This window comes from Grammomys surdaster, unplaced genomic scaffold (assembly GCF_004785775.1).
Source record: "Grammomys surdaster isolate TR1022 unplaced genomic scaffold, NIH_TR_1.0 170, whole genome shotgun sequence".
NCBI lineage: Eukaryota > Metazoa > Chordata > Mammalia > Rodentia > Muridae > Grammomys > Grammomys surdaster.
In genome coordinates, this window is record NW_021604618.1 from 2,060,645 (window position 1) to 2,077,188 (window position 16,544).

The 16,544-nt window shown below is 34.5% G+C and overlaps 1 protein-coding gene and 1 pseudogene across 2 annotated transcripts in view; both read left to right on the plus strand.

Moving 5' to 3' along the window:
- Positions 1–16,544, plus strand: part of Lrrc4c (leucine rich repeat containing 4C) — a 1,217,207-nt gene that overhangs the window by 676,456 nt on the left and 524,207 nt on the right. The gene's annotated exons all lie outside the window — the stretch shown is intronic.
- LOC114620712 lies at positions 1,860–8,319 on the plus strand (annotated as a pseudogene).

A 16,544-nucleotide genomic window follows, 5' to 3' on the forward strand; every position in this document is an offset into this window, starting at 1 on the left:
AATACAATGAAAGCAGATAGTAGATATAATAATTGGATTACATAATTATATGTTGACCAATATACATGTCAAATATGTGGATTTGTCAAGTGGATTCTATCATGTGGAATTAAGATTTTAAAATGGCAGTTCAAGCAATATGTATGTTGTTGGGCTTGAATGCTAAGAAATTGGGCATAAAAACAGCTACTGACAAATGGTATCTTTACATAGTAGGATCAAATGGGAAAGATGGTGTTTGTGAGACAATCATGGACTTCAACACAGTTCAGTTATTCGCTACTGAAAGACCAAATTCACATGAGCCACTGGTTTTCAGAATGAAGGCAGTGTTTACCAAATGGAGGCTTGCTACAAAATATAGTTTTTATAATACAAAAATAAAAGTCAGCAAAAGTTATTGCGAAAGAACACAGCTTTGTACTTTCATTTCTCTTCTGTTTTTTATTCAGCCTCAACTTATCCCCTTTGCTTTTAATGTCTTTCATGTTTTTAACTTTGAAATTTAGACTCAGCATATGTCTGAAAACATGTTATATTTCTATGATTTATATTAACTTAATAAGACCTCTATTTATTTATTTGTTTATTTAATTATTTATTTATTAGAAAGGAGCATATTGCCGGGCGATGGTGGCTCATGCCTTTAATCCCAGCACTTGGGAGGCAGAAGCAGGTGGATTTCTGAGTTTGAGGCCAGCCTGGTCTACAGAGTGAGTTCCAGGACAGCCAGGGCTACACAGAGAAACCCTGTCTCGAACCCCCTCCAAAAAAAAAAAATGTAGAAAGGAGCATATTTTTGTTCTTTGTGGCTCAATGAGTTTCAGAACTGTATACATGTAACATCGTTTTTATTCATTCATCTGTTGATGGACATATACGTTAATTTCGTGCTTTGGATCTTAAGAACAATACCATGATAAATATTAATGAACAAGTATCTTCTTGGAACACTGATTTGAGAGTTCCTGAGTGTACTAGAAATGGCATACCTGGATCTTAGTTTAATATTAGATATTTTTGAAAAACTTTGTACTTATTTCCACAGTGTCTGTACTAGTATTTTTCATCCAAATTAACAAAATTAACAGTATGTAATGATTCTATTTCCTTCTACATTCTTACTAGCATTTGTTGGTGCATTGTTTCATGGTGGCCATCTGCCCTCTAACAGGACAGAATATCAGTGATGTTTTGGTTCACATTTCTCAGAGGGCTAAGGTCACTAGACATTTTTTATTTTTAGTAAGTATTTTGAGACTTGTCTGATCAATTCATTTGGTCAATTATCACCCAAATGACATTGAGAATTTGATTTTTGAATTTTTGAAATTTTCTTTATTACAATTATTATTATTATTATTATTATTATTATTATTTACAATCCAGCCATTGCCCCTTCCAACTCTACAGTTCCACAGTTCATCATTCCATTCCTCCTTCTCCCATCTCCAAGAGGATGCTCCCAGACCACAAGGCCTGCCTGCTTCCTGGGACCTCAAGTCTCTTGAGGATTAGGCATGTCTCCCACTAGGTCAAGACAAGGCAGTCCTCTGCTTAATATGTGTCAGTGGCCTCGGACCCCAGCTGCCTGTTTTATGCTGCCTGGTTGGTGGCTCACTCTCTGGGAGGCCCCTGTGGTCTGGGTTAGCTGCTATTCCTATAGGATCATCTTTCTTATCCACTTTTTCCATTCTTCCCCTAATTCAACCATAATGGTTCCTTATTTCAGGGCTATGGTTGGGGGTAAGTATCTGCTTCTGTCTCAGTCAGCTGCTGTCTATACTGTAGATAACAATCCAGTTGTTGAGGGACATATAGGTTGATTTCATGCTTTAGGTATTATGAACTATATCACGATGAACGTTAATGAACAAGTATCTTCATGGCACAGTGATTTGAGAGTCGGCAACAATGTGTTGCCAACAGGGGTTTTCCTAATCTGTTGACTATGTCTCTGGTGGTTGTTTTCTCTGCTGTGCAGAAGCTTTCGACAGAACTGTTATCTCAGACCTTGCTTTCACTCCTGAGCTATCACAGAAGTTCTGCATTCATGCCTGTACCTTGAGTACCTTCCACTCATTTTCTTTTAGCACTCCCAAAGTTTCAAGACTTCTGGTGTCATTTTTGCTCTACTTTCAACTTACTCAGTGCGAGATAGATTGTTCTAGTGATATAGTTCTACATCTGGATTTTCTCCTGTTTTCCAGCAACACCACTTTTTGAAGAGAATTTTTTTCTTATGTTGCCTTTTTGAGTTTAGTAAACTGTCGCTGGGTGACTTTATTTCTGGCCTTGTATTCCATTCATCTGTGTTCCTGATTGTTTGGTGGCTAGCTATTTTATTAATTATTTTCTATAGCTCTGCAGTATCATTTGAAAGAAAGCACTGTGACACCTCCAACACTGTTTTTGCACCTATTTGGGGTATATTGTGCATATATATGAACGTTAGGATCACTGGAAATTTTATATGAGTTATAATGAAACTATGAGTCAGTTTGGTCATAGACTTGCATTAACAAAGTTATTAATGTTTATCAACGATCATAGGACATCTTTCTATCTTCTAGTGCCTTCTTCAATTTCTTCGATGTTCAAAGATTTGCATTGTGAGATTAAAATTTTCAAACTGTTTGCGTGATACAATGGATTGCATGTGTTTCCTTTTATAACATTCTCTCTTATTTGTTCATATTTATTCAGGCCTTTCCTGACTTTATTTTGGCTAGACTAAGTCAGAATTTATAGTCTTTTCTATCTTTACAAATAATTAGTTATTTGTTTATTGAATCATGTTGAAATTATCTTATTGACTTCTATCTTAACATTTATTATCTTTTTCAACTTGTTTGCTTTGAGTTTGATTTTTTTCTCTCAAGTTTATACATCCATAATTTGGTAGTTTATTCAACGTGTTTCTGATATTTAATAAATGTATTTGTGATTTAAAACTGCATTTGTTGTATCACAAAGGATCTGGAAAGTTTTCATATTCATATAAATTTCATCTCTTTTTAAAAAAATCACTCACTTAATTTTAAGATTATAATTGCATCATTTCTCCTTCATTTTCTTCCCTTCAAACTCTTCCCTATATGCTTTCTTGCCTTTTTTTTTAAATAAATGGTCCCTTTTCAAAATTGTTATTTAATTCCAGCCTTTGTTTGTTCCATGTCCCACTGAACAATCAAGAGAACATTTTCCATTCTGTATGTGTTTATGTTTTGTTGTACTTTTCATTGCTCTTGAGTTCTAGCTATGCTTGTTTATGACATGATTAATAGCAACATATTACATAAATTTTCTATCTGTTAGAAACTTTCTTCTGTTTCAACATCTGATTGTTGTTCACTAGTAATCAAGTACAAGTTTGCAGAAACATGTAATTTCTACCAAATGAACTATATTGTATTGATATTGCTGCACTCAAATGGCTATCTTTTTCTTGTTGATGCAGTCCAATAATCATGGAACTCTTTTTAAAATATAAATTCTATAGTTAAAAAAGTTGTATATTTAGAAAGAAAAAATAAAATACTTTTTCCATGTTTATATCTAAATACGTAAATCAATGTCTATTATACAAAATAGGTTCATATTTTTAAAATATGCTATTTTGCAACATTTTCAGATATAGATACTGACTCAGATACAGATACAGATACAAATATAGATCTAGGTAGTAGAAGAAGAGGATTTTGCTCACATGGTCTGTATTTTGATTTCCCCACAACAAAGTAGCTAACACATGCATAACTTCATTCTACACTAACTGGAAAAGCATAAAATTAGTTGGATGCCTCTGTCTAATAAATAACAGAAAGTCATTAATATAAATAATTCTATTAATTTAAATATAAATTACCCATTAATTTAATAAAATAACCACATTAGAAATATAATTCTCTTCTTTGCTTCTTGATTTTCATCCTACATCCAGTTTTCTCTTCTTACATTTATCTCTAACTTGCAAGCAATAATTTCATATTTTCAGGATAGTGAAATTGAAAAGAAAACTAAAATCATAATATTCATTAAAACATGGAAACAAGTGCCTGTGATACTTATAAAATAAGCAAAACGCATCGTCTACACTATATGATAACTCACACAACTTCTCAGACACACAGAACAAACTAATAAAATTTGTTTTCCCTCTGTTCCTAAGACAGACTGTTTTTTACTGCGTACTTTTCATGCTGCTAAACATTAACATCTATTGAGAAAAATTTTAAAATAAAGTAGTGCATCTTTGAGTCTCATTTGAGCTTTTCTTTCACACGGTGTGTCACATTAATGCTACCCTACAGGGAAATAATCAAAGAACTTTAATGTAATACTGTGGTTCAGAAAGGAAACATGACAGCAGTACATTACTGCAAATTGAATTTAATGAGCTTCTTAGCACTAGGAAAGTGACTCTTTGAAACTGAAGCTATTCAATCGAGAGCATTTTGATTATAATTAAATCATTTTACATTTACCACAGGGACAAGTTTAATCTTAATTAGACACTTTTATGGGAAGGTGAAGCCACATGATTTATATTTTCTTGATCACATAGTGAGAGATTCATAATGTAAAGAATAAAAAAACAGTATGGTTGTCCTTTTAAGAGAAAATGAATGTACACATTCTCATGTTGGCTTCTGAGGAAGAGCTTGGAAACACAATACCAATAATTGCACCATTCATACATGCATATATATATCAGTAGATGGATAAATAACACCTGTACTCATCTTATTGTCCATCCTGTGATTATTTTAAAATATGGAAATCACATAAAGTGTCATTACATTGAGTGACACAGTACTTACTGAAAACCATCAGAACAAAGATCTTGTTTCAGTGGAAAGTGCTTTATAATTGGAGTCTCAAGATGATTCACAGACTAATTATGGCATTTGGAAGCTTTTCCATCTTGTGTAAATAATTTAATCTCCTGGGATGTTATTTCATTGCCTTTTTGGTAAGAATAATAAACTCTGCTCCTCATGGAATTATGTCAGTTTATATGAGATATGATTATAAAGTTACATTATAAACTTTAGAAGGATACTTAGTTGTTACATATTAATAAAAATACTGTAATTGTGACATTCTGGAATGTGTGCTACACATAGCTAAAAGGACCTTAATTTGCTCAGTACACACACACACACACACACACACACATGCACACACACACACACACACACACACACACACACACACACATATATATATATATATATATATATATATATCACAAGCCAAGGCAGTCTTATAATTGATGTATTCCTAATATTCAAAGCCTGTCTCATTCTTAAACAAACTGACATGGTAATGAAGTAGAAAACTTCATATGTTTCTTAAGGATTAATGATGGCTGTTAAACAAAAATTGTAAGTATTTTTCATACTTTATCTTCATTCATCTATGATATTCAATCATAGATGAATTAAAATTTATTTAAATCATAGTAATGATGGGCTTTTTGCATTTCTTATGGACAACATTCACCCTGTCAGGATAGTTGGAAATTGAAACATTTAGAAGTGATCCTGCCTCTCAACTCGACTCAGGAATACCTGCTAAGTTCACAAAATATAAAATTCTATCAGGAAAAGTTGTACTGTACTCTGACCTTTAAGGCCACTTAACAAATATTCTGCTTTTCAAAAAAGCTGTCATTTTTAAAGAGACTAATAAAATGTCATTCACAATAAATTAACAAAATTTCTCTCTGTATGTATAATTATGACTGATTCTTCCTTTGGTACTTTGGAAAGATAATTCTTGTAATAATTGTAGGTATATAATCAATACTATACAGATGAAAATATTTGGTTTGAATTCTTTATGCGATTGTCAATCTAATCAACCGATATTCTTAGAGATATACTTTTGCAACTAATACTTGTACATATTTATGCATGTGCTCCTTGTATTACTAAACACCATGGTATAATTGTTTTAATATGAAGTCAGTTACATGTTCAGTTTTGAGTGGTAATAAAATGGCCTTGAAAACAAAATGTTTGAATGGGTTGGATGTGAACTACCCTCATATTCTTGGCATGAGCTCCTGTTATTTCTGACTTTATATTGAAACATCTTAGACAAGATGAACTTTGAGTCTTTTAAAATTTATTTAAACCATAGTAATGATGACCTTTTTGCATTTCTTATGTACAACATTTACCCTGTCAGGATAGTTAGAAATTTATTTAGTTTTTTCTTACTGGAATGATTTGATACATTTGACTGCTAATTTATTTGTAAGATAATTTTGACAGTTCCATGACTTTAGAGAGGAAGATGGTTCCCTCCATATTTTCTAAATTCTTAGGTGAGTGATTCTCTTGACATTACTTCAGTATTCTCCTAAATTCATGTTTTATATCAATGAGTATAGGAATAGGAAGAACACCAGGACATTAATCTTACTGTCTCTGCCATGGTCTACGTGTGGATGTGATGAGGATCAGGAAGGGACCTATGAAAACCTCCCTTTGACACCCTCTTAAGTACTTTCCTCATAACCACACATCTTCTTTCTCTTTCATCTTGCCAGTGACCTCTTTCTTTTACCTCTTTCTCATCTTGAAATTTCTTCTTAACAGTAAAGTCTAGAGAAAATATATTAATTAAGGAGAATGGATTCTCTCTTAAAACCTCCAAAAAAGAAACATAGATCCTAAGCATACTCTGACCTTGGTCTTGCAAGGACCATTTGATGTTCTGCTCTCCTGAACGTAGGATTTTGTTAATTTACTAAAGAAAATATATGGTTTCAGGTTCCACTCAGGTCAGTGATTTTCTATAAAGACTTGAGATTCCTGCCTTACTGAAGCAAAAGTTTTCATGACTGTCACAGGAAGATAAGCATTTTGGAAAAAGGAAGAGTGATTAACCGAGGAGGAATACAACATTGGGATAGATAAACTGAGTTCATGAAATCAAATGGTATAAATTTCCTCTCATAGGAGGCATCACGAGGACATCCCTGATCACCAAGAGAATGACTTCATTTTGCCTTCCGTACTTGCATTAGATAGTCTATCAGGTGTTCATATGCAGAAAATGAAAGCACTATTTCTTTTATATTCTGTATCTAGAATGCAATGTTTGAATGTCAACATTTAAAAAGAAGAATGACAAGGTCAGAAAGCAGAGGAAATAAAATTTAAAACTAGAGAGCATGGGCTTCTTAGACCCTTCTGGTCAGGATCCGTAATAGGTCTAGGCGGCTCCATCAATCGTGGGCTTAGGGATTGGCAAGAGGTTCCATCTGTGACTGCTCTGCCAGTCAAGGGCCCGCAAGCACTGTCATCTCTTGACCACATTACAGACCCTGAGAGCAGCTCAGCTCTCCCGGCAATCCCCAGAGCCTACCAGGCAGTGACGATGAGAAAGGGGAGGAGGATGAGGAGGAGAATGGAGGGGGAGGAAGAAGAGCAGGGGAAGAGCTAGGAAGGGGGAAGAGACACCTCCAAAGGTCCTCACTTGCCAACATCTCAACGGAAGTAGGGGAGAAAAGAAAAGGGAAATGTCAAAAAACTGGCCCCATCTCTCAGTGACACTAAGGGCAAGGAAGAAGATAGAAACTGCCACAGACAAGCGCCTCTTGATGGGATCTCCGCTGAAGAAGAGAAAATAAAGAGGGAGTGCCAGAAATCGTCCTCCTATTGACATCCAAACCAGCCCTTGGACAGTGTTGGCCAAACAGATTACAAATCGATGATGAGGACAAGTTCTGCTACAGCTGACCCATCTAAACCCAGCTCTGACTCATATTACCTCGAGCAGTGGCAGAATAGGGAAAAGAATAATCACAGACACAAAATCAAATTTCAGCCACTTCAGACACCAGAGCAGGTTCATTCAAAGGCTTCTATAGAAGAGATTGAAATGTCTTTGGCTACAAAGTCAGACAGTGAAGATACTAGAGCTGAAGCCCTGTGAGCTTGCATGGCTGGATGGGGCTTGATTTCACCACTTTAATAAACAGTTGTACTCAGTGTCCAACAATGCTGCCCAACATCTAGTCCAGGAAGGACCTAAAGTTTTCTCCTCTATCACTGTAGTTTACAAAGACAAATGAAGAATGCACCCAGTGGGTCATATTGCCAAAGATCTATGCTAGAAGCCTGCATCCCTGATGGTAACTTTAGTTATAGAGCTTGCCACCTAGCTTCAAGTGTCAGGGACCCTTTCCGTTGTTTTGATTTGGCTTCTCTGGGCTCCATAGTCACTATATGTGACATGACCAAGGTGACTCTGGAGGATGAATCTGTGGCTGTAGCTGCATTTTGTCTTTCACTTAAATAATGTTGTATGGATGAACTGAGGAAATCTTCAGCTAAGGCTGGAAATATTACGAGGCACTCAATAAACCAACTATGGCTATAAAAATTAAAACTAAATGCAGAAGACAATAGAAACAGTTATAAAGACTAAAGATTAAAAGAAGGAAGACCACAAAGGTGATGATTGAGTAAAATTACATAGCCCAAATTTTAATATCAATGTTAAGTGGTGAATTTCCTCTATCTTATTTCCATAGTCTAGCCAATCACACTATGAAAATTATGCTGTAATCCTTATATGCTGAAATACACTGGTAAAATGTTGGCTCTTGGGGTACATGGTCTCATTAAAATAGACTCTCTCCTCAATAGATAAAGATGCATTGTCATTGCCTATTGGCACATAGAAATTTAATTCTATGGTGTCTCTAAATAGTCGAGTAATTAAAAGAAAACAACAAACACCAATTTCTTTAACTTCAACATATATCTATTGTGACTATGTAAATACTAAGGGAGTATTAGCTGCCATTCAATCTATCAGATGAGGACTATGCTTTTCTGAATTATTCTCATTGATGGACCACAAATGATTGCTGCTCTCAGAGTATTTATTGAATCAAACTGAGCAAAACAATGTGATAAAATTTGCTGGATAATGTCCACAGAAGATAAGAATCAAAAATTTAGGGTAAGAAACTACCTCAGTTAACGTCTATTTCATGCTGTCTCAAATAGTATCACCATTCTGGATGGAGGGATTTTCAAATCTCATCAGCCATTTTACACCTAATTAGAAAGGCAAATTCTACTAAATTTTCCTCTATTTCCTTTGATGAAGACCTATAGGTATTAAAGATTACAGGGGTTCATTTTACACTGAACTTCTCATTCTGTTACTTCTGCTTACATCAGTACAGAGCAGATGAGAACTGCAGAGTGTAGTAGCACTAGCATGCATTGCCTTCTATCTCCCAGGTAGTAAATACAATTGTTTTGCTTTTCAAGGTCTAAAATGACTAGATATCAGCAGCTAACATCCTGCAGGGCAAATCAGGATGTGACATAAAGTGTTTAGAATTGCTATGTTAGCATTGCTAAAGGAACAGTAATAGCAGAGTGTCTGGGGGCACAATAGGACTGTTGGCAATGTCAACTGCTTACTGTGTGGTGGAGAACAAACTGGGTCATTGTTTTGGTTCAGCTCACAATTTAGTTTCCCTCCCTTTTCTTTACCTGGGGAATTTTTAAAAGATGAATTATCTTTTTCTCCTATGTCATGGATATATTGTGATTCTGGAGTTTCTTCTCTCCCAGTATCTCTTTTCAAGTAATTTAAAGGTCATTTTTTCTAATCAATTCTTTTCTCAGAAGGTTTTTAGATTTATCTGTCTCAGTTATTCCTTTAAGTAACAGTGATAACTTCTTAAGTGTATTTTGTAGCAAACTCAGCAGACTATATATTCTTAATATTGAAAATGAGGAGATATACACAAACAAAAAAGTGTCAATATGTACCTGTGGCTTTGGAGATAATCCTTCCCCAGTAAATACATATATTTGGTTTTATTTGTCACTGCATGTATTGTTATGTTGACATCACCATAATTCTCTAAGAAATCTCTACCCTTAAATCTCCATGTCTGCTTTTTCAGAAATTGTTGAAAGGCGATGCTAATTATATTATATATCTATCTAATTTTAAAATATTGTCTCTTCCAAAATCATATTTTTGAGCAAGCAAGTTTATTGCATTACTAATATTTTATTTACTTATAAATCATTTCTCATATATATATATATTTCACATATATATTTCATATATATATAAATACACACACATATATGTGAATTACAAGCTTTTCTCTATTGTCCCACAATCGTATTCTCTGAACTCCATGTTGTTTGTATGTGTAAACTTGCATGTACTGCTGCAGATGCTCAAATGTACATCTGTAGGGGCCAGATGAGGACACTGAGTATATCTATCTCCCTTTATTATTCATGGCTTCATTCCTTTGTGATAGGATCTCTCATTGAATGAGGAGCTCACTGACTTGGGGCTATGCTGGCAGCAAACAATTATCTGCAAATCTCCTGTATCTGTCTCTCACACTCAAAGGCAAGCCCTGGCATTTGCCCTGAGTTTTGTGAATCCAATCAAGTGCTCATTTTAGTGATGTGAGGGCTCTTACTAACTGAACCATCACCTACAACCATCTATGACCCCTTCAGTGAAGAGAACAAGTACTTGCAGAAATATACTCCCTCTGTCCTCTATAGAAAACAACATCAACCATGACATATTCCATGAAAATCTGTAAAATAGCAGAGATGGCATTCAGCTATTTCATTAGTTATGCTCTCATAGATTGCTAGCTTCTTTTTCTTTTCCACTTGTGGTTTATATATGATATCCAAGAAAGTTCGTATGAGTTAGGAAGAAAATAATGTGGTGTAGCAGATTTTTCTGCAGTAATTTTAAGAAGCAAATATTCTTCTGAAAATTATCATTTCATCATAGAGAAAGAAATCCTTCTAAGCCTACTATTTAGAGCTCCTTTATGCAATTAATGGTTTTTCTTTAAATGCTGTATTCACTAACAATTTTTCATGTGCCTCCAACGTTCTCTATATCTTTTCTCCATCTTTATCATTCATTGCTCCTGTTTTAAGTATATTGAACTCTCCCCTGAACTTCTTGGGAAAAGAAAGGAAGAAACAGAAAGCTAGAAAATTGCAATGATCTGCCTTTCAGAATAATGCAACCATTTGTTAGAAATTGCTTATTGTCTATGGGAAAATGGGGAAGAAACACAGAAAGCAGAGGCATACCCATTGTGTCCCTCCCCTTCCTTCTCTAGCCTGTCTGACTGAAAACTGACAATTGAAAACCTCTACTGACACTGTCAACAAAGCTATTATTCCACCCATTGGTCAGTACATGTTCATTTTCTGTCAGATGCTCAGGGAACTGAAGCACCCTATGCTGATCTGTCTCTTAGGTTCTCAGGGACACTAGCAGTTAATCTGCATTATGCACAACTTTGATTATCAAAGACTTGAATCATCATTCACCTCCATGAAAGCCCAGAGACAAAAGACCATATAGAAATGACTGGCAGTTATTTTCTAGAGGAAGGGAGATAGTTCAATTTTAAAAAAATGTAAACTTTCAGCTTTTATTTATGAAAAACAATATCTCTGCTTCCCATGGAGACAGGGCCATAACAAAACTCACCATATGCACCACAGCTGTGTGTAAAATTCTACCCCCTGGACAGTCACAAAAGCTCTCTTAAGTAGGTAGTTAATAGCCTCTTTATTAATTTTTAAAGGTTATTTGAAATATTAGAGTACTTGGGAGGAGACTTTGAAAGTGTGATTAATTTTTTTCTAAAATTATAGTGCTTGATCTTAACATATTAAATTTACCTTTGTGTATAAACAATGTTATACACTTCTTACACTTCTAAGCGTGCAAAGAAAATTGAACATTTGGAAGAGGGAAAAGTTTGAGTACCCTGCTTAGCTTAGTGTCAGTAAATAAGACACTAGTTCTGAGTCCTGAAAGCCCTCTGTAGCACTGCCCTAATGCTGGCTCCTAGCAGTAGCCAATGGACATTATGAGATTCAAGACATGGTGTCTTCAGTTATTCTCAAGTTCTAATATTGCTTTGTCTGCCTTTGATGTACTTTATTGTGTAATGACATTATCAGTCTGCAGTTTTGTGAGGCTGCGGTTCAGTGAGGACACAGATTTCACATAAATATCCTGCAGTTTATGGTTCCAAAAGGTGCTTCTTCCCTCTTGCTCTGTTAATTAGTGATAGCTACTTGGCATCTTGAATCATTTGAATGTGAAGTTCTTTTATAGAATCTGTTTTATCAAAAGTTTCATAGTTTGAAATATTAGCCTACTAGAAACTTACTTGAAAATCCACATTTTTCTTTTAAGCTCTTTCTTAGAACTATTCATTTTTCTCATAAATTAAAATATATGCACAATGAAAATAATTTTCAATTGTCTTAAACTTTTATTATCGTGTTATAGTTGTTACTGCAACTTTATAATGTCACAGTTTGAGTTTCAAATTATTTGAACAAATATTCGTCTATGAAATGTATAATTTAATGAATATGTTTGAGTGAAAACTTCATCCCAAGATACTGAGTATACCAGTTTGTGTTAGTAATCTTTCTCTCACTATAACAGAAATCCTGAGCTAATCTTCTTAAGATAAAAGGGCTTGTTTTGGTTCACAGGTTTATAGGCTCCAATGTGTAGCCAGTTGACTTTGTTGACAAGGCAAAATCATGGAAGAAATGAATAGTGAATTATAACTGCTCATATTTAAAAATAGAAAGAAGAGAACTGGCCCCTCATCGCCCAAGTAAGATCGCACAATGATCTAAGGAGAGTACACTATGTTGTCCTCCCTAAAAGGTCCATATATCCCCACAGCATGAGCCAGAGTACTAAACTGTATCTCATAGGCCTTCTGGAGACATTCAGTGTTTAAACTAAAGAGATTGGTGTAAAATGACCATATAAGATAGGGAAGGAAAACAGAATCACAAACAAGAACAACAGCCCAAGAAGCCAATCCACAAACTTATAGTAGCAGCCACCATTTGGGACCTGATCTCTATTAATACCTCTACACTTGTCACTTCCAGCTCAGTGCTAATCACAGAACGCCAAATATACTCCATTTATCAAGACTATCAAACTTTTGGTAATTCTACATCCAGGTTCTCCATTTCAATATCCAGAATCAGAACTGATTGAAAGCTTTCTATTTCTTGTTCCTATACAAAGCTGTCTAATCCTCCCTAACGCTTTTGAGGGTCTCTCAAATTCAAGTGATGGTGAGTAATTCTGTCTCTTCAGTAAGTTCTGCATAAAAAGACTTTACCTAGTCCCATTTCGGAAGTTTTCATTAATGTTCACAAATCAAATATCATTATCCATTGCATGTTATATCATTTTGGATATATTTCTTAGCTTTGAATCTTATTTGTTGAAAAATAGAGATTCTTCAGAAATAATTATTTGCACTAACCCAGAAGAAAATAGTAAGACAAGAAACTAGTGGAATTTAATTTTTTGGACAAAAAAAAAGACAGTTCATTTTAAAATATAAATAATTGAGAGTATAGTTAAGCTAGAAACAGAATGTTCTGTAAGTTACTTACTATGTTTTACATTTTCATATATAACTTTGTGTATTATTGAAGAGTAAAGATATAGAAACTCAACAGTAATTATACTTTATTCCAAATTTTCATATAATGCTATCATTCAAAGTCAGTAATGACACATCAAAAACTTCAAAAGTTTCAAAATCATAGAAAACATCAAAAACATAGAAAACTTCCAAGCTTTCTAATTAAAATTTGTGTTAAGTTATAGGTAAATCAATACTTATGGACAATTATAATATTTGATATTTGTATAATTTTGATAGATAATAATTTTATAAAATGTGTATAATATTTGATGGATAAATATGTGTTCTAGTATTTTTTAAAAAGGAAAAGAAAAATAGAGATTCTAATAGTACCCATAACATAATTAATGGCCAGACACTTTCCTCATATATGCATGTGGCTTACTGTCAATACTTATGAGTTCTAAGTTTTGCTCATTACTCTGTAGTTTGATAGAAAGAAATAAGGGATTGAAATGACAATAGATTAAAATTCAAAGAAAATCATTATCTGAGTTATATGCAGATATTTTTTACGTATAAGTTGCTTGCTACCTTTCCCTACATTAAGTAGACATTCATCTACATGAAAAGCACAATCAGAAATTAATTAATAAAATAATGCACAAATGAATAAGTAAATTAATGAAGAGACAAAGTTATTATATAAGTTGTAGATTCTATGGCTACACAGACTAATCATTCTCTCAACCATAAAGAACATGTGTCTCCAGATCCAAGTCAAATTGTATAAAGAGGCAAAATCATATCAGAGCAAGAAAGTACATTAGTGATCACTTAGTCCAGTGATTTTCAAATTATTTTGAACTACACAGTAATAGAAATTCAAAATAGAAAATGTCAACAGTGATACCTATTAGGAATAAACAGACTTGGACTAAATGGTAATGATAGCTCTTCTTTTATTACCAAAGAAAGAGAAACATTCCATTCTTGGTTCTGTCTCTTTCTACCAAAGTAAATTCTGGAGAATATAATACAGTAACTGTAGCTTCCCAAGAATGGATAAGCCAAGAGAAAAGCTAAGAACCTACTACAGATTTTTGACAAAACTTTTCTGTGTAGATTTTGCCTAAAATGGTCACAGAAAACAGAAGTTTTGTACAATATTTTGTGTGTGTATGTGACATGGTCCCATACAATGGACAGGTTAGCTGAAAATACATCAAGGGAATTAAGAGTATTAAGTGTATTGATAAATACATTGGTGCTGTGAGCACCGACGATGTAATTACTCTGAGGACGCTTTAGAAGTAGAGTAGTGTGCAGATTATTCCCAGTGAGGCACAACTTGAAGGATGGCAACTTCTGTACAGATTTTTTTAAAGGACACAGATACTTCGATGACAAGAGAATATCCCTACTCAAAGAAAGTCAGGAAGTCCTATGGATTCCTGACAACTCCCAACAGACCTCTCCAGTGAAAGGCAAATGGTAAGCAGGATTGAACATAAAGGCTACATGAAGGCTCAACTTGGAGACATGTAGTTTAGGATGTTTGCTTTAAATTTAAGTTTTTGTTAAAAAAATGGTATTCTAAATGCCAATATGTAATTAAAATGATGTTATTTTACTTTACTTTTAAATCTATTACAAATAAGAGAGGGGGTTAATTCTATGATGGCTAACATGTAAGCTGATAAAAATCATAAAAACAATGGGTTTGTTGTGTTCATTCCATTACTAATGTAAGAAAGGATATTATAATCAGGCTTTAGCATTTGTACCTTCACTATTAAGGGTGAAGTTAGGGGGACTTTTATATAATGTTGGTGGACAATTTCCTTCTCTGTGTCACAGGATTTCATGTTTTTTACTGTACTTGATTTAGTTGGTCCATTTTGACAATATGTACTAAGTAAATATACATGTTTCTTTTCAGAATCCATAACACTTTCAAACAGTCCATAGTCCACATAGAGTTTGACATAAATACTTTCAAATGCCATATGTAAAATACTTTGAAAAGACTTTTAAACATCATGTGATGTTAATTTTATTCCAAAGACAATAGTCTCATCCAGAATACACAAACTCATAGAGTGACAAAGAGTCATAGGCTAAAGTATGTTGTTTTTAAGCACTTGGAACGGAAATTAGAGCTTCACATATGCTAGATAATCTCTACCACTGAGCTAAGGCCAGTCTTCCTATGTCTAAGCAATTCTAAGATATTAACTTATTCACACTCCTCAAGGGCCCCATGGCATACTATTCTTATTATGCTTGTTATTTTAACTCTCAACTTTTTTAATTTTAATTTTTAATTCAATTTTTTAACTTTCTTTACATCTGGATGATATCTTCCCCTAAATCTTTTCCTCCAAATCCTTCCCTCTTTTCGCACTCCCCCATCCTCCTGTTCTTCCTTTCTCCTCAGAAAAACAGAGACCTCCCATTGATATCAACCAGCCTTGGCATATCAAGTTGCAGGAGAACTAGGTGTATTTTTTCCTACTGTGGCTAGGAAAGGCACCCCAGTAGGGGAAAGGAATCAAAAGGCAGGCAACAGAGTCAGTTATAACCAGTGCTTCTTCTGTTAGGATTCCCATATGAAGACCGACTAGTTCTTCATAACTGTTACATATGTGCCTGGGGTCTACATCAGATAACATGTATGATATCTACTTGGAGGTTGAGTCTCAAAGGGCCCCTTTAGACCCAGGTTAGTGGATTCTGTAGATTTTCTTTTAGTGTCCTTAACTCCTCTGGCTCCTTCAATCCTTCTTCCACCTCTTCAGTGGGATTCCCCAAGTTCTGCCTAATGTTTGGCTGTGGGTCTCTGCATAAATTTCTATCAGTTGCTGTGTGATGCCTCTTACATGACAGTTATGCTAGGCAGCTGTTTGCAAGTAGGAGCAGAATATCATTAATAGTGTCATGGATGGGTTCTCTCTGATAGAATGGGTCTCAAGCTAAACCTTTTTAACTGACGAGTCACCTGAGACCAATGAGACCCCAGTTTAGTACACTACCCAGAAATAGAGCTAGTAAATAGTGAGATTGAGAGTTA